The following is a 12543-nucleotide window of genomic DNA, read 5'->3' on the forward strand; positions in this document are numbered from 1 at the left end:
TGTAACACCATTCTGCCACTCAAAGTGGCTGTCTTGCTTCCTTCATCCAACTCCTGGGCAAGCAGTTCCACCCTCCTTCCTTGTACCAGTTACAGCACTTGCCTTATCGTAGGATCAGACAAACACGGTAAGCAGCATCAGGGAACTACCAGGAACTTGTGGCCAGGAGAAGAGGGAAACTGATCTGACCCTTTTCAGCAGTGGCAAGCCACTAAACCAGTTCAACCTCAAAACAAGAAAAACAAAACCGCACCCTGAGTGAGGATAATAACCAACAGCTTGGTTTGTGCTGGCTGTGATATTTGCCCCACAAATGAATTTATTAGTTAATCAAAGAAAGTCTTGTCATCTTCCATATTTTCTGGGTATAAAGGGTATAACCAAAGAAGAACTGCAGTTCCCAACAAGAGAAGCCCACCTTCTTGGTAATGAAAGCAATACTGCACCATGACAGGAAGTAGTACAGAGGAATATAATCTGTATCTTTCATAATATTTATAGTAAAGTCAGGTTATACAGCTAAGAATGTGCTTTTTGGACTACGATCAATACAGAGGACTTTAGCAGACAGAAGATTTCTTTCCCTGCCTCTCAGTCCCCTCAGTGAACTGCTGAACTACCAGCTCGAACACACAAACCTCCATTTGCACCGAATGTGTGGTGGCTCAGTTCTCTTCTGGTCGCTTACTAGGACAAAGCAGCAACACTGCTGGCCATAGGGAAGGGAGGGAAAACATTTCCACGAAAGCAAGACAACCATAAGGATAACAGAGTTCCAACCCTGTGAGGAGGCCAAATGCAGAAGGAACAGAGAAGAGGTAATACAGCACAGTCAGAGGCACAGTTATGCTCAGAGCAGCACTGTGCAGAAAGTCACGGAGCACAGCAATCCTATCATTGCAGGAACGGTCACTAAGAAGTGTATGGTGTACATCTGGAACTGCTGTATTACCATACATCACCATATGCCTCAACCACCCACTATTAGTAGCAAGGATCCTTCAGCTGATTTTTTCAGGCATGAAAAGGGATCCATTATTGGCTGGATTTTGTCCGAAGGATGTGGGAGGATACAAACTGGACATAAAACACAGCTACTGCCATCTTAACACCTGCAAATACCCCTCTAAGTAATAAATGATGTTACATGAGCTGTATCCTGGATTTTTCTTATGCAGAAGGATTAAGGAAGTCTCAGTCTTGTTTAATTTTACTGTGGATCCAGTCTGATGCCAATTAAGCCACAAGCATAACCGTTTAACTTTGTGATATACCAGCATGCCGTGTGAGACATAGCAAGAGAGAGAGTCAGCAGCCCAGAATGCAGGAGTGCCTGTGAGTAGAATGGGAATTGGTCAAAGAAGTATTTTTCAGACCTATTGTAATATTTTATTTCATGCATTGTGTACTTCTAGAAAAGCCAAATGAAGCCACAAAGGGATTTATATTCTTGTAAGGGCATAGTTTCCTTGGGTATATTTGAAGAAAAGTGGATGTCAAGCACTTCAGAATGAGTACTGTATAGCTCTGAGGGCACCGGGAACTCAACAGTGCGTGGAGTACTGCCACCTTTTGGTCACTTTCAGCAAAATAAAGCGATTTCGTTGTTTTTTTAAAACCTCATTAGTGTAACATTGTTTCTTTTCTCATAAAGTCCTTCTGTCTTGGAAATTGCTTCTTCCTTCTTTTAATTGAGAGCTATGGAGAGAGATTTTGGAAGGACCTTTAATCCCCTTTGTTGTACTTCTTTATTAGGTCATTTTCTTGGCTTGCAAGTAGTCTTCTTTTACAGTGATGAGAAGGCTTTATATTTGATTAATGTGAAGTAAAAACATTACAGTTTTATTCAGACTCACAACAATGCTGCTACATGTGGCAGCAATCTTTAGATACCACTATCCTGGGCAAAGTTATTAAATATGTTCTTCCTTAAAACAAGTGTCACAAATAATAACCAATAACCCTGTTACAAAACACAAGACTGGAAACCAATATCCTAAGAAACTGACAACTTTGAGTATGATGCAAAAAGCCCCCAGTGTCCACTTGCTCCAACAGATATTTAATGCAGGTATTGTTTTCTGTTCTGAAAAAGAATGAAATCTTGCACTCCTCTGAAGTCAACAGGAATTCTGAATAGCTGGGTTAAAACTTTTCAGGTTGTACTTGTTACTTTCCTGCATGAATTATTGAATTTCACTTAACTTCCTATTCAATACACATACATATATATATACATGTACTGATACATACATAAGCCTTATACAGAAGACTTTTTCTAGGGAGAAGAGACAAATTCCAACTCGAAAAGTTCTGAGCATCCTGCTCCTTAAACTGAAGGAAACAGGAACTGAAGTAGAATAGATAACACTTTGCATTGTCAGGCACCAGGAGAGTAAAACAGCATCTTTACTTTTATTGGTTTAAATTATTCAGTACTCAAAGTGACCACTCACTTCTCTTTATCAGGAGTTATAACACTTCTGGGGGAAAAAATGGGATTTTAAGATGTTCAAGATGCAGACTTGGGTTCTTTCAGTATTTCCTCTTTCTCCTTCATTTATTTATATTACATCCCTATAGGGAAAAAGAGACTGCTCATTTGAGGATCCCCAGTGGTACAGGATATTTTTTCAGTTTACCAGAAAATACTATTGCAAAATTGTTCTCTTTTCTCAGAGGGTAAGAGGCCAGAGATTACTATGACTGTTGCATTAGACCCTTATGGTTGCATTCCCAAAGCTATGCTTGTGTTGGAAACACAAATCCTGTTATTGTTCCAGGATTAGTGCACATAACTTTCCCAATGCTGCTTTGAAAATGGAGCCAAGAAATATTATTTGTGTGTACTTTCTGGAATTAATGTAGGCTGTGATTATTAGCCAATCTTACAATAGCACTGTTGCATACACATCTATTGATGTACTGTCTACAGACATTCATTCAAACCTGTCTGGATTTCTTGAGTAGTTGGACACTTATTAAAAAGAGGAATGGCAAGACATCAGTTTCAGTTTACCTCTTCCCTTGCCACAGATTAATACAATCCATCTTGGTTTTGTTAACACTTTTTTCCAATTGTCTCTTAGGAATAAAAAAAAAAAAAAAGAAAGAAAAAAGGAAAAAAAGAAAAGGCAAAACAATAAACCCCGCCATCTATCACAGTTAAAATTAATAATCTTTGCTTTGCTTAGTTTTGACAGAAACTTCAAACCTGCGCTGCTGTGGTGGAATCTGCTGGATTTCCTGGTGCTGGCACTGCCAATTCCCCAGTTCATGCAGCCTGATTAAAACTTTTTTTCCCATTCTGAATTAAAGCATGTTTAAAATCTTTAAAATCCTATTACATCATAAAATTGCCTCAGGCAGGAACTAGTTTTCTCCTTACTGTACAGCAGCTATCACAATCAGAGTGTTAATTTCTAACTATAAAAGCTTAAAATTGTCCTCTGCTTGCAAATCAACTTTTAATCTAGAATGTGCCTTCTAACCACTGTTTTGACCACTAAGTTCTTTAACAATGATCATGACAAGGAAATAGAGGAAAAGAAAAGAATGTGTCTCACAATGGAGAAAACATCTAGTTTCTGTGCCTTGATTACACTCAAGGTATGACACACTCTGCCTGTCCAGCACTACCAAATGGAAAGCAGCTCCAGACTCGCCCAGTGGCATACCACCAGGCACCTGGCACAGCTGAGAAAGCTAGAAAGCCTAAAATCTGGGTAGCACATAAGCAGATATTTTCAGGATTTCAATTTTGGCCTTAAGTGCTCAATTCTGCATTTGGCCTACGACAGACTTCTATAACTATCCTGATTTGATTTCTGTTCCTGGATATTGTGATTCTCTCTTTTTCTCCTTATGCAATAAAATAGGAAGCTAGCTGCTGCCAGATTCTTGTGTGTCAGCTGGGAGAGCGGGCCTCTTCAGGAGAGTAATGCAGTCACCTGTGCTGAGTTCCTGCTCTGAACTGCCCTCTGGGTGGTAGAAACCTTTTTCTCTCAACAGTCATGGAGGATTCTAGAAAGGCTAATGTCCTGCCTCAAATTAGGCAGTGTGAAAAGCAAACAAATTTACAAAATAATGCCTGCCTTGCATGGATAATCCAGCAACGTCCTGTTTTTTTTTTGTTGTTTTTTGTTTTGTTTGTTTGTTTGTTTTTTATAAAAGCAAGTAAATTAGTACTTTTCTCTGATACTGTCACGCTTACATCCTATCCAGAGCTGACATGCAGTTGATATAAAACACCATTTATCCCACAAGCCTTATTTCAACTACCTCAAGACCAATTCTATCACTGACCTTAGCTTTCATCTTCCTCTTTTGTCAAAATTTTCTAGGATTTATCTATAATCCAACTAGAAAGAACAGAGATTATTTCTTCTGTAAGTAATGATAATTTCTCTTGTGGTGCTGTGGTGAGTACAGACATCATCCAAAAGTCTTACAGCTATTTGTGTAAAGTTCTTTTTTTGGTGCGATTAAACATCAAATAGTTTTAAAGAACCCATTTACAAAATTTGCATTTCAAATGCTTATTTCACTGCTGAAGATCTTGTATTATTTTCAAGCAGTTGATCTATAAATCCTCCCAATCCTTAAACTGTACTGGCCAAAGTACCGTCGTTCACTAGATAAAGACAGTAACTACCTAATTTAAAATGAATCCTAGTAGCTGTCAAGAGGTGGAGGGAATATTTTCTAGTATGAAATGAGACAGAAATATAGTTAGCTAAAGGAAACAGCATTGTGGGGTAGTTGACATTAGAGAGAGAAAATGCTTTCATAATGATCACTGTGAAGGAGGCCATTGAGAGCTTCAATACAAGCAGTATTTCTTAGTCTTGGCTACAATCCAACACAACACACACACACACATAAATATGTATAAAAATATGCAGTCCATCCTGGTATATAATTTAAAACATAAATTACAAATCCTCGCATATATTAATCCAATAGCTGTGGGCCACTTACTATAAAAGTCCACTCTTATCTGTTGTAAGGAACAATATTGTTCTACTGTATTGTGTAAATATATTTGGTCTGGTGATGTATAGAAAACTGGTGGCATAAACCTGGGATCCTACATCTCATTTGGTAAGAAGCAGACATTTCTAAGGGTTTTAATCCTCCAAGGAGAAACTAATAATTCAGTTCTTACTCTTGTAAAATAAACACATGCCTAAGCTCTTGCATACAGTATAAAAGAAATCAGTGGGAACATTCACGTGACTAGACTTCAGGCATATCCATAAAGTTAGAAGAACAATGGCCTTAATATGTACGTGGATAAAATGGTTTTATAATAAAGTAGAGAAGAAGGGTTTGTAATAACTAGACGTGCCCTCCACAGAACCTGGGATGAAATCAAGGACCTTAAATTGAACAGATACTTCAAAATAATACTGAAGTATAAATAAAAATAGCCTTCAGGACTGTTTCAGTGTGGTATTTAAATTGTTAAGGTTTCACTTTATGTTTGCATTTTACTTTCACCTAAAAAAAGAACTAAAAGAGCAAACACGATATATTGTTTAAGTAAGTAAAAGCTCTGGAGATTAAATAGGTGTTTTGAAATTACTGTTTCTCTCTTAGCTCTAGTGCATAATAGAATTAGTTTGCTACAACTTATGGACATACACAGACACACCATGGCTGCCTACCTATACAAATGCCATGACTGAGGCATGGATGTGTTGGGATGGAACGTCAGGGTGTTTTGCAGCTAAACCATGCGCCTGTATAGCCTGAACTAACAAAGAACTCGTTCAAGTGTGCAACAGCAATCATTACATAAGGTTTCTAGAAGGGAATGGACTCAGACATATTAGACCAGTTTTGCTCTCAGCATGGTGGAACCACTCTCTCCAGGCAGTTACTATGGTGTGTACTAGTGCTACATAAAGGACAGCCTGTGTGGGGTAACCAAAGGCCTACCTGCACATTATTGATCACATCTTTGAGAGCCACTTATTTTTTTTACAACAGCAAGTTGTAAAAAGAGGGAGTAGAGAAGGACAATATATTTCTATAGAGCAAAGACAGAAAAAAGTGAAGTCTTCAGTCTATCTTAAGTAAAGTCTTGAAGGATTTTTTTTCCTCATTTAAACCAGTTCCCTTGTCCCTTTTCAAACTTTTAATCCTTTCCTTACTTAATAAATAAATAAATAAATAAATAAATAAACCAGACTACTTAAATCCAGACTTAAATAATACAAAGGTAAAAAGCAAAGCCACAGGACTGAGCACAGGAAAATGAGTGCTACTTCTATCATGCTAACCTAAGGAGACATGAGGAGCATGACATGTTCTTCCAGTGCATGGCTAAGGCAGGAATAAAAAGATTAGTTGTTTTTTTTTTTTTAAATAGTTAATACATAGTTCTTTTTTGTTTTGTTTTGTTTTTGTTGTTGTTTTTTTTGTTTGTTTGTTTGTTTTAAACTTAGTCTGCAAACAAGAGGAAAATGCTTTCAGTTACATTTTGGTCTTGTCTGCATGGGGATTAGAGGTACACTGACTACAAGTAAGCATTGACCAGGGAATATCCTTCATAATGATTCTAAAAATGAATACTAATGGTTGTATTTCCTTTTTTCATTCTGTGATCATTGTTAGGCAGAAAGCTTTATCACTGCAATCTTTACCACTTGTCATCAATGCAAATTTGGGATAGGCTTAGACAAAGTTGTAACCAAGACAAACAAAATATTTTGTTTAGTACCACTAGGCCCAAATTTCCCAATATTGTTGGTAATGATGCAAAAAGCACCAATTTTTAGTTACGAAAGCAGAAGGAGCCCATAACTTTATTATGGACTTTGAAAAAGGTACAGGAACAGTTTCTGACACCCAGAACTCATATCAATTAATACCTTGCTACACAAATAGTCCCACTGGTTGAAAAGCTTGATGAAGAAGAATCAGGCCCATATCTTGTTGATAAAAATATAAATCTATATATCTCTTTTAAAAAGATTGCCAGATAAAATAATGTAGTTAAACTAGCATTCATCATTGAAATCATACTGTTCAGGACATTGACTTTCAGACCAACAAAAATGTTAGTTTTAAACAGTCGTCACACACCCTATTAGGGTCTGTAAACAATGCAGTGGGACTTTTGTGAGATATTTTCTAGTCTGGGGAGCTGTAAATGCTCAAATACTGCTTTACTCACTGATAAAATGCAGCAGTCTTATGAAGAAGTATAGCATTTGTTTGAAAGAGCACGACAGAATGTGAAGAATACACCCCACAGTTAGAAATGAAAAGAGTATTTTGAGACTAATTCAGTTAGAATTAGGTCAGGATGGGAGGAATCACACATCACCTAATACACGAAATTCCCCACTGAGGTGAGAGTGAGCATACATTTACGCTTTTTGCTCCTTGCTGCACCACCCCTAAGAGTGCACAGACCAGCAAAAGCAAAACACGAAGCAAAAAAGCTATACCGATTAAGAATGAAGATCACTTTTCTAGATCGTAAACTTTTAACAATACATGACTATTGTTCAGTTGTTCAGCTAATGGAACAAGTGATTTGCTAAGCTGGGAGTAATTCCATCTCTCTACGGATATTTCAGTAATCGGAAAGAAAGAACTCATCCAATTTTTGCATCAGAAGACTTAAATATGGTGGGAGCATCCATTTCATGTCTCTTCTACGTTGTCCAGAACAGTTCTGTTGGAGTTCAGAAAGCATCCACGGCTTTTACGACGGGGGTGCCTCCCATCAATTGTTCAGATGCATTTCAGCTCAGAGCACAGCAATAAGGTCAAAAGAAGTTTAGAATTTATTAGAGAGAAAAGATTGCTGCTGTGGGACCACTCTGGCATCGAGCCCCGGAGAGCAGAAAGCAGCCCCCCACAAGTGCTGGTCTACACAATCTCCATTGTTCTCTCAGGTTTCACAGCTGCAAAGGTTGCTTCCTCTTCCAGAAAGCACAAGCTCTCCTCCTCCAAAGCTGCACAGCAGCTCCATGACAGGAAGGGTATTTTTTCAGTTTCTGTTGGTGGGGGGGTGCTGACCATGCATGCTCTTCGTCGATGATATCGCCCTGCCCAATTAACTTGGTATTCAATGGCCTGCGTGGCCCAGTGGGTCTCAGGTGGCTGGGGCTTGGTAAGGCATTTCATCTCTGTGTGCTCGTCTCAATAAAAATGATTTGAGGAATATGCCTCATCAAATATTTAATCTGTTTGGTTGGTTGGTTGGTTGGTTTTTTAACAAAAACAAATGAGCAAAAAACCCACATTTTTTGCCTTACATGTAAGAGTTTCAAGACAGGTCAAGAATTAAATGTTTTAAAGCCTATTTAATTGATTAACCATGTTTGACACTCTTACCTAACTGTGCTATTTACTCCAACCAGTTCTTATCTAAGAGGATCCTTCAGGTAACAGTTTCCTTTCACAGAAGGTGTTTTAGGCTAAATACGCTTCCCAAACTTTTTAGCAGCTTGATCCCTTTCTACACTGGTATTCCCCCAAACCACCTAGCAGGAATCTCCTGCAATTCCCAACTGCTACAGGTCTGAAAGTCTGTGTGACACAGGAAACTACAGTCTGAACTCTGGACTTTTAACGGGACGTAACCATGCTATAAAATGGGAGCTCCAGCCCTGGCTCCCTAACGCCCTGCTGTGCCATAGTGCCATCTTGTGGGCACCAGCGGTTGCTAGCAGAACGCAGGAGGCAAGGAGGGTGGAAATGAAGATGGAGTGAGAATAGGTCGTTTCAGGAAAAGAAACTAAACGCCGTTTCAGCTGCTATCTTCCTGACGTAGCAAAGCACTCAAAGCAACTTACAGACATCTGATTACTTAATTATCACTGCACATGATTATCCTCGGGTGTCTTCGTGTTCTTTGCAGGCAACAGAGATGTGAAATCTGGACATGACCACTCCAGAAATCTCAAACATGGAACATAAAGATTTGGCTGCAGAAGAAGCTTAACCTCGTGTAACTCTAAGTAACAAAGAGAGATAAAAAATAAATAAATAAATGAATAAAATAAACGAGATCTAAGAGGTTAAAACAGAGTCCTTCCTTATCGTTATTATTTCATATTAATATTTGTGCATCACTTTTCATATTTAATGCACTTAAACATAATAAATTTACTCACAAAGCATCTCTATGAGCTAAGTATCAGAAAAAAAACATTTGTTCTACTTCACAAATCTGGTGGTCTGAGAAAGACAATATGTCGTTTTTTTTCCAATGAAGTGATTTCACAGAATGGTTTCATATTATTTCCAAATGATCCTATTTCGCTCCAAAGGGAAGTGAAACAATTTTGATTTATAGTGATTTAAAATCACAGAATTGCAGTGGAAAGCTAATCTGTCATGCTTCTGAATTCCCACTTTGGCTATGCATTATTTTGTCAGTCCAGCAAGTTTTTAGTTACCACACTTCCCCAAATAAATGCATCACTGATCAGCAACTACTGAAGTCTGAATCGAACCTTTTGTAATAAGCTAATAGCAAAATATTATCCAAACTAATAACTACTCTGTGTTCCTAAATAGATCACAATCTCCTCCTCTGCTTTGGTTAAAATATTTTCTGACATGACTGGAAACTCTTTTGCTAAAGGAAATGTATCTGCCTATATTAGATTAGGATTTGGCAGCAAACTCTGAAATAGTATAGTCTGTCATATCATATGGCAGTGGGGCTTAAGACTTTTCACATTGCTTTAGTTACACATCCTAGCAGAGCTCTGCACAAATTCTCACATCCGAAGGAAAAGAAGGGTCATTTTTGCTTTCTGTCTGAAGCTGACTGAGCACAAAGAACTCTGTCATTTTATTTTGCTGGAAAAACCTCAGTTGTTTTTAGAGTAGAAAAAGTATCTTGGCCAACTTCCATCAGGGATTTATGTATTGCAATAAAATTCACCTTCTTGGGAAAGGGTGCCCACATTCCCCTTAAAATGCAGGAAATTTAGACATTCAGCCCAGCTTTAATGGACTGCCACCTAGGCTACAATAAAAGATGTCAAAAAAAAGGAGAGGATCTAATTTTTGCCACCCATAAGCAATTAGGGGTCTATCCTCATTTGGGATTCTCAGCTATCAACTTTAGTGCTGGTGTCTATGTCCCAATAGTTCCTCCTCATGAAAAACAAGACAATTCACAATGTTTCCCAATTAGCAATGCTTAGAAGCTTAACGGTTAAAGCACTTACTTTTGGAGGGAAAGATCAGTATTTGAATTCCTCTGAATAAGTAGTGGCCTTGATTTTCCTCAAGCCAAATAATTTACTTTATGAAGACCTATGCTTTTAAATATCATCCTAACATATAGATGATGAAATTCTTTACACAGATACATTTCTGAGAAATGCATGTAATTCCACAAATATTTATTTATTTATTTATTTATTGAAAAGCAATCTGGTAGGGGAAAAAAAAAAGCCCAAGTGGAGTAAAACAGAAGAATTATACCAGAGATGAGCCAAAGTGTTTGAGGGATTCTGTTAACTATTTCTTGTATATTTAGGTTGGGCTCAGTGATGAGACTGTAGTTTATATCTAATGCCATATGTAACTGTCAATTTTAAGCACTGGATGAAAATCCAGCCACATGTTCAATCAAGTTTTTGTATTACTCTGGAAAGTAACATTGAATTTGTATTTTGTGGTGTTTTTTTTTCTTTTTTCTTTTTTTTTTTTTCCTTTTTCAAACAGTACCATTTCCGGAATAGGACTGATTTATTCCTCTGTAGTGTGAGTTATTCTAGATTTCCAAGGGGAATGGACAGGTATTTTGGCCTTCTAGATTGCTCTAAGAACACACCTGCATTTAGGGCAAGAAATTTTACAGAGCTATGAGAAATTGTCCAGGGTACAAGTGGAAATATTGAGAGTTATATCCCATCTGAGGCTGAAATTAATATATTTTAAACTTTTTCACTCTTGCACACATGGAATATGTTTAATATAACTCTCAATGCCTGTAGACTTCTTTAAAGCACAACTGAAAAAAAAATTATTGTCAGAATAAGGAACTGTGCATTCACACTGGAGTCATTATTTTTAGTCTTATTCCACATTTTAGACTGAAACCTGGTGAGCATTTTCATTGCCACCACAGAGAAACTGACATGAAGAAAGCACCTCTAACTGTAATCACATAACCTCTACCTTACTTTTAACATAACTCTAGCTGTTATTATGACAACACTATCAAAAGAACTGCTGGAAGATCAGTTTTGAATGGAACCAGAATAATAAACTTCTTTTAATTCCCTACACTTTATATACTATAGCAAATTAGATGAGATTTGATCAGCTACGCGAGTTCAGAAAAAGATGTGGATATCTAGTATGCTATCAACCAAAACTGTCTAGCATGTTTTCTCAAGCCAAATTCAGTACAAAGTATCAGCATCCAACTGAACGGCTCAGTCCTGCTCCCATGACAGGACTTTTGCCAAGCAGATGCTCCTGAGGTCCGAGAGGTTGGCTACAGTCCTTCAGGTACCAATACAACAGAGCCACAGAACCACTCACACACCTCCATGTGGACTCAGAAATTACAGCCAAGCCACATTTACAACCCTGCAGTTCACAGTTTCCTTCCATCTAATCTGTACATGGGTGACGTACCCAATGTATGTGTGACGGCCAGTAGAGACTCATTATATGTCAACTATGAGCTATATGCTGCTAGGACCCACACTCTACTCAGGTCTGACAGTGTCCTAGATAATCATGTTAATCATATAGCAAAAATTACAGGAGCAGCCCACTTAATGCTATCTAGAAAAATAAAACTATTCAAAAGTGAGGCTGACAAGATAAAAGTAACTGAAGACTTACTTCAGAGATAAGAGTAACAACTGTTTTTTGGACAAACAGTGCTGTTTTTCTTTATTAATACATTTCTTTGTTAACAGATTTCTGCTGACCCCAGAGGCTTTTTGGGCCATGTACTCAGCCTTGACCCAAAGCGAGGTGAAGGCATCATTTAATCAGAGATGCTGCACCGCTGTTACCACCTCATACGGTCTCACACAGTGTTACAGCAGTGGTTACAGTAGCCTTGTTCCTCCTTGGTTGTTCTTTCTACTATTTTTTCATGATTCCTAGTAGTTCCTGTCATTTCTAAAAGTCATTGCCAGCAAGCACAAGATTAATGAGACTAAGAAGGTCAGTGCATTCATCCTAGCAGCTTTGTGGTAGCACACAGAACATAACTCAAGACACAGCACTGTGTGACTATAGTGAAACCCATATATGGCTTTTTTTTTTTTTTTTTGGCTAAGAGGAGTGATTTCATTAGCCAGGGAGGTTTCTGGCCTGCACATTTATATGAGTATATTCCACCAGCATTATTTCTCACTGGTAAAAATCTTTCTTCACTTACGTACAACTAGAATCATTTTCTAATCTTATGCTTCAAATAGTACAGTGTCATTAGTGTTGAATAAAAGCTTGTTCCTAAATGCACTTGACAGAACAGTTTCTGTTAACACCTCTTCAAACATGAGTTAGTGCTTACAGCAGGAATAAATCAAATGC

The sequence above is a fragment of the Cygnus olor genome, chromosome 4 (genome assembly GCF_009769625.2).
Source record: "Cygnus olor isolate bCygOlo1 chromosome 4, bCygOlo1.pri.v2, whole genome shotgun sequence".
NCBI classification, from domain to species: Eukaryota; Metazoa; Chordata; class Aves; order Anseriformes; family Anatidae; genus Cygnus; species Cygnus olor.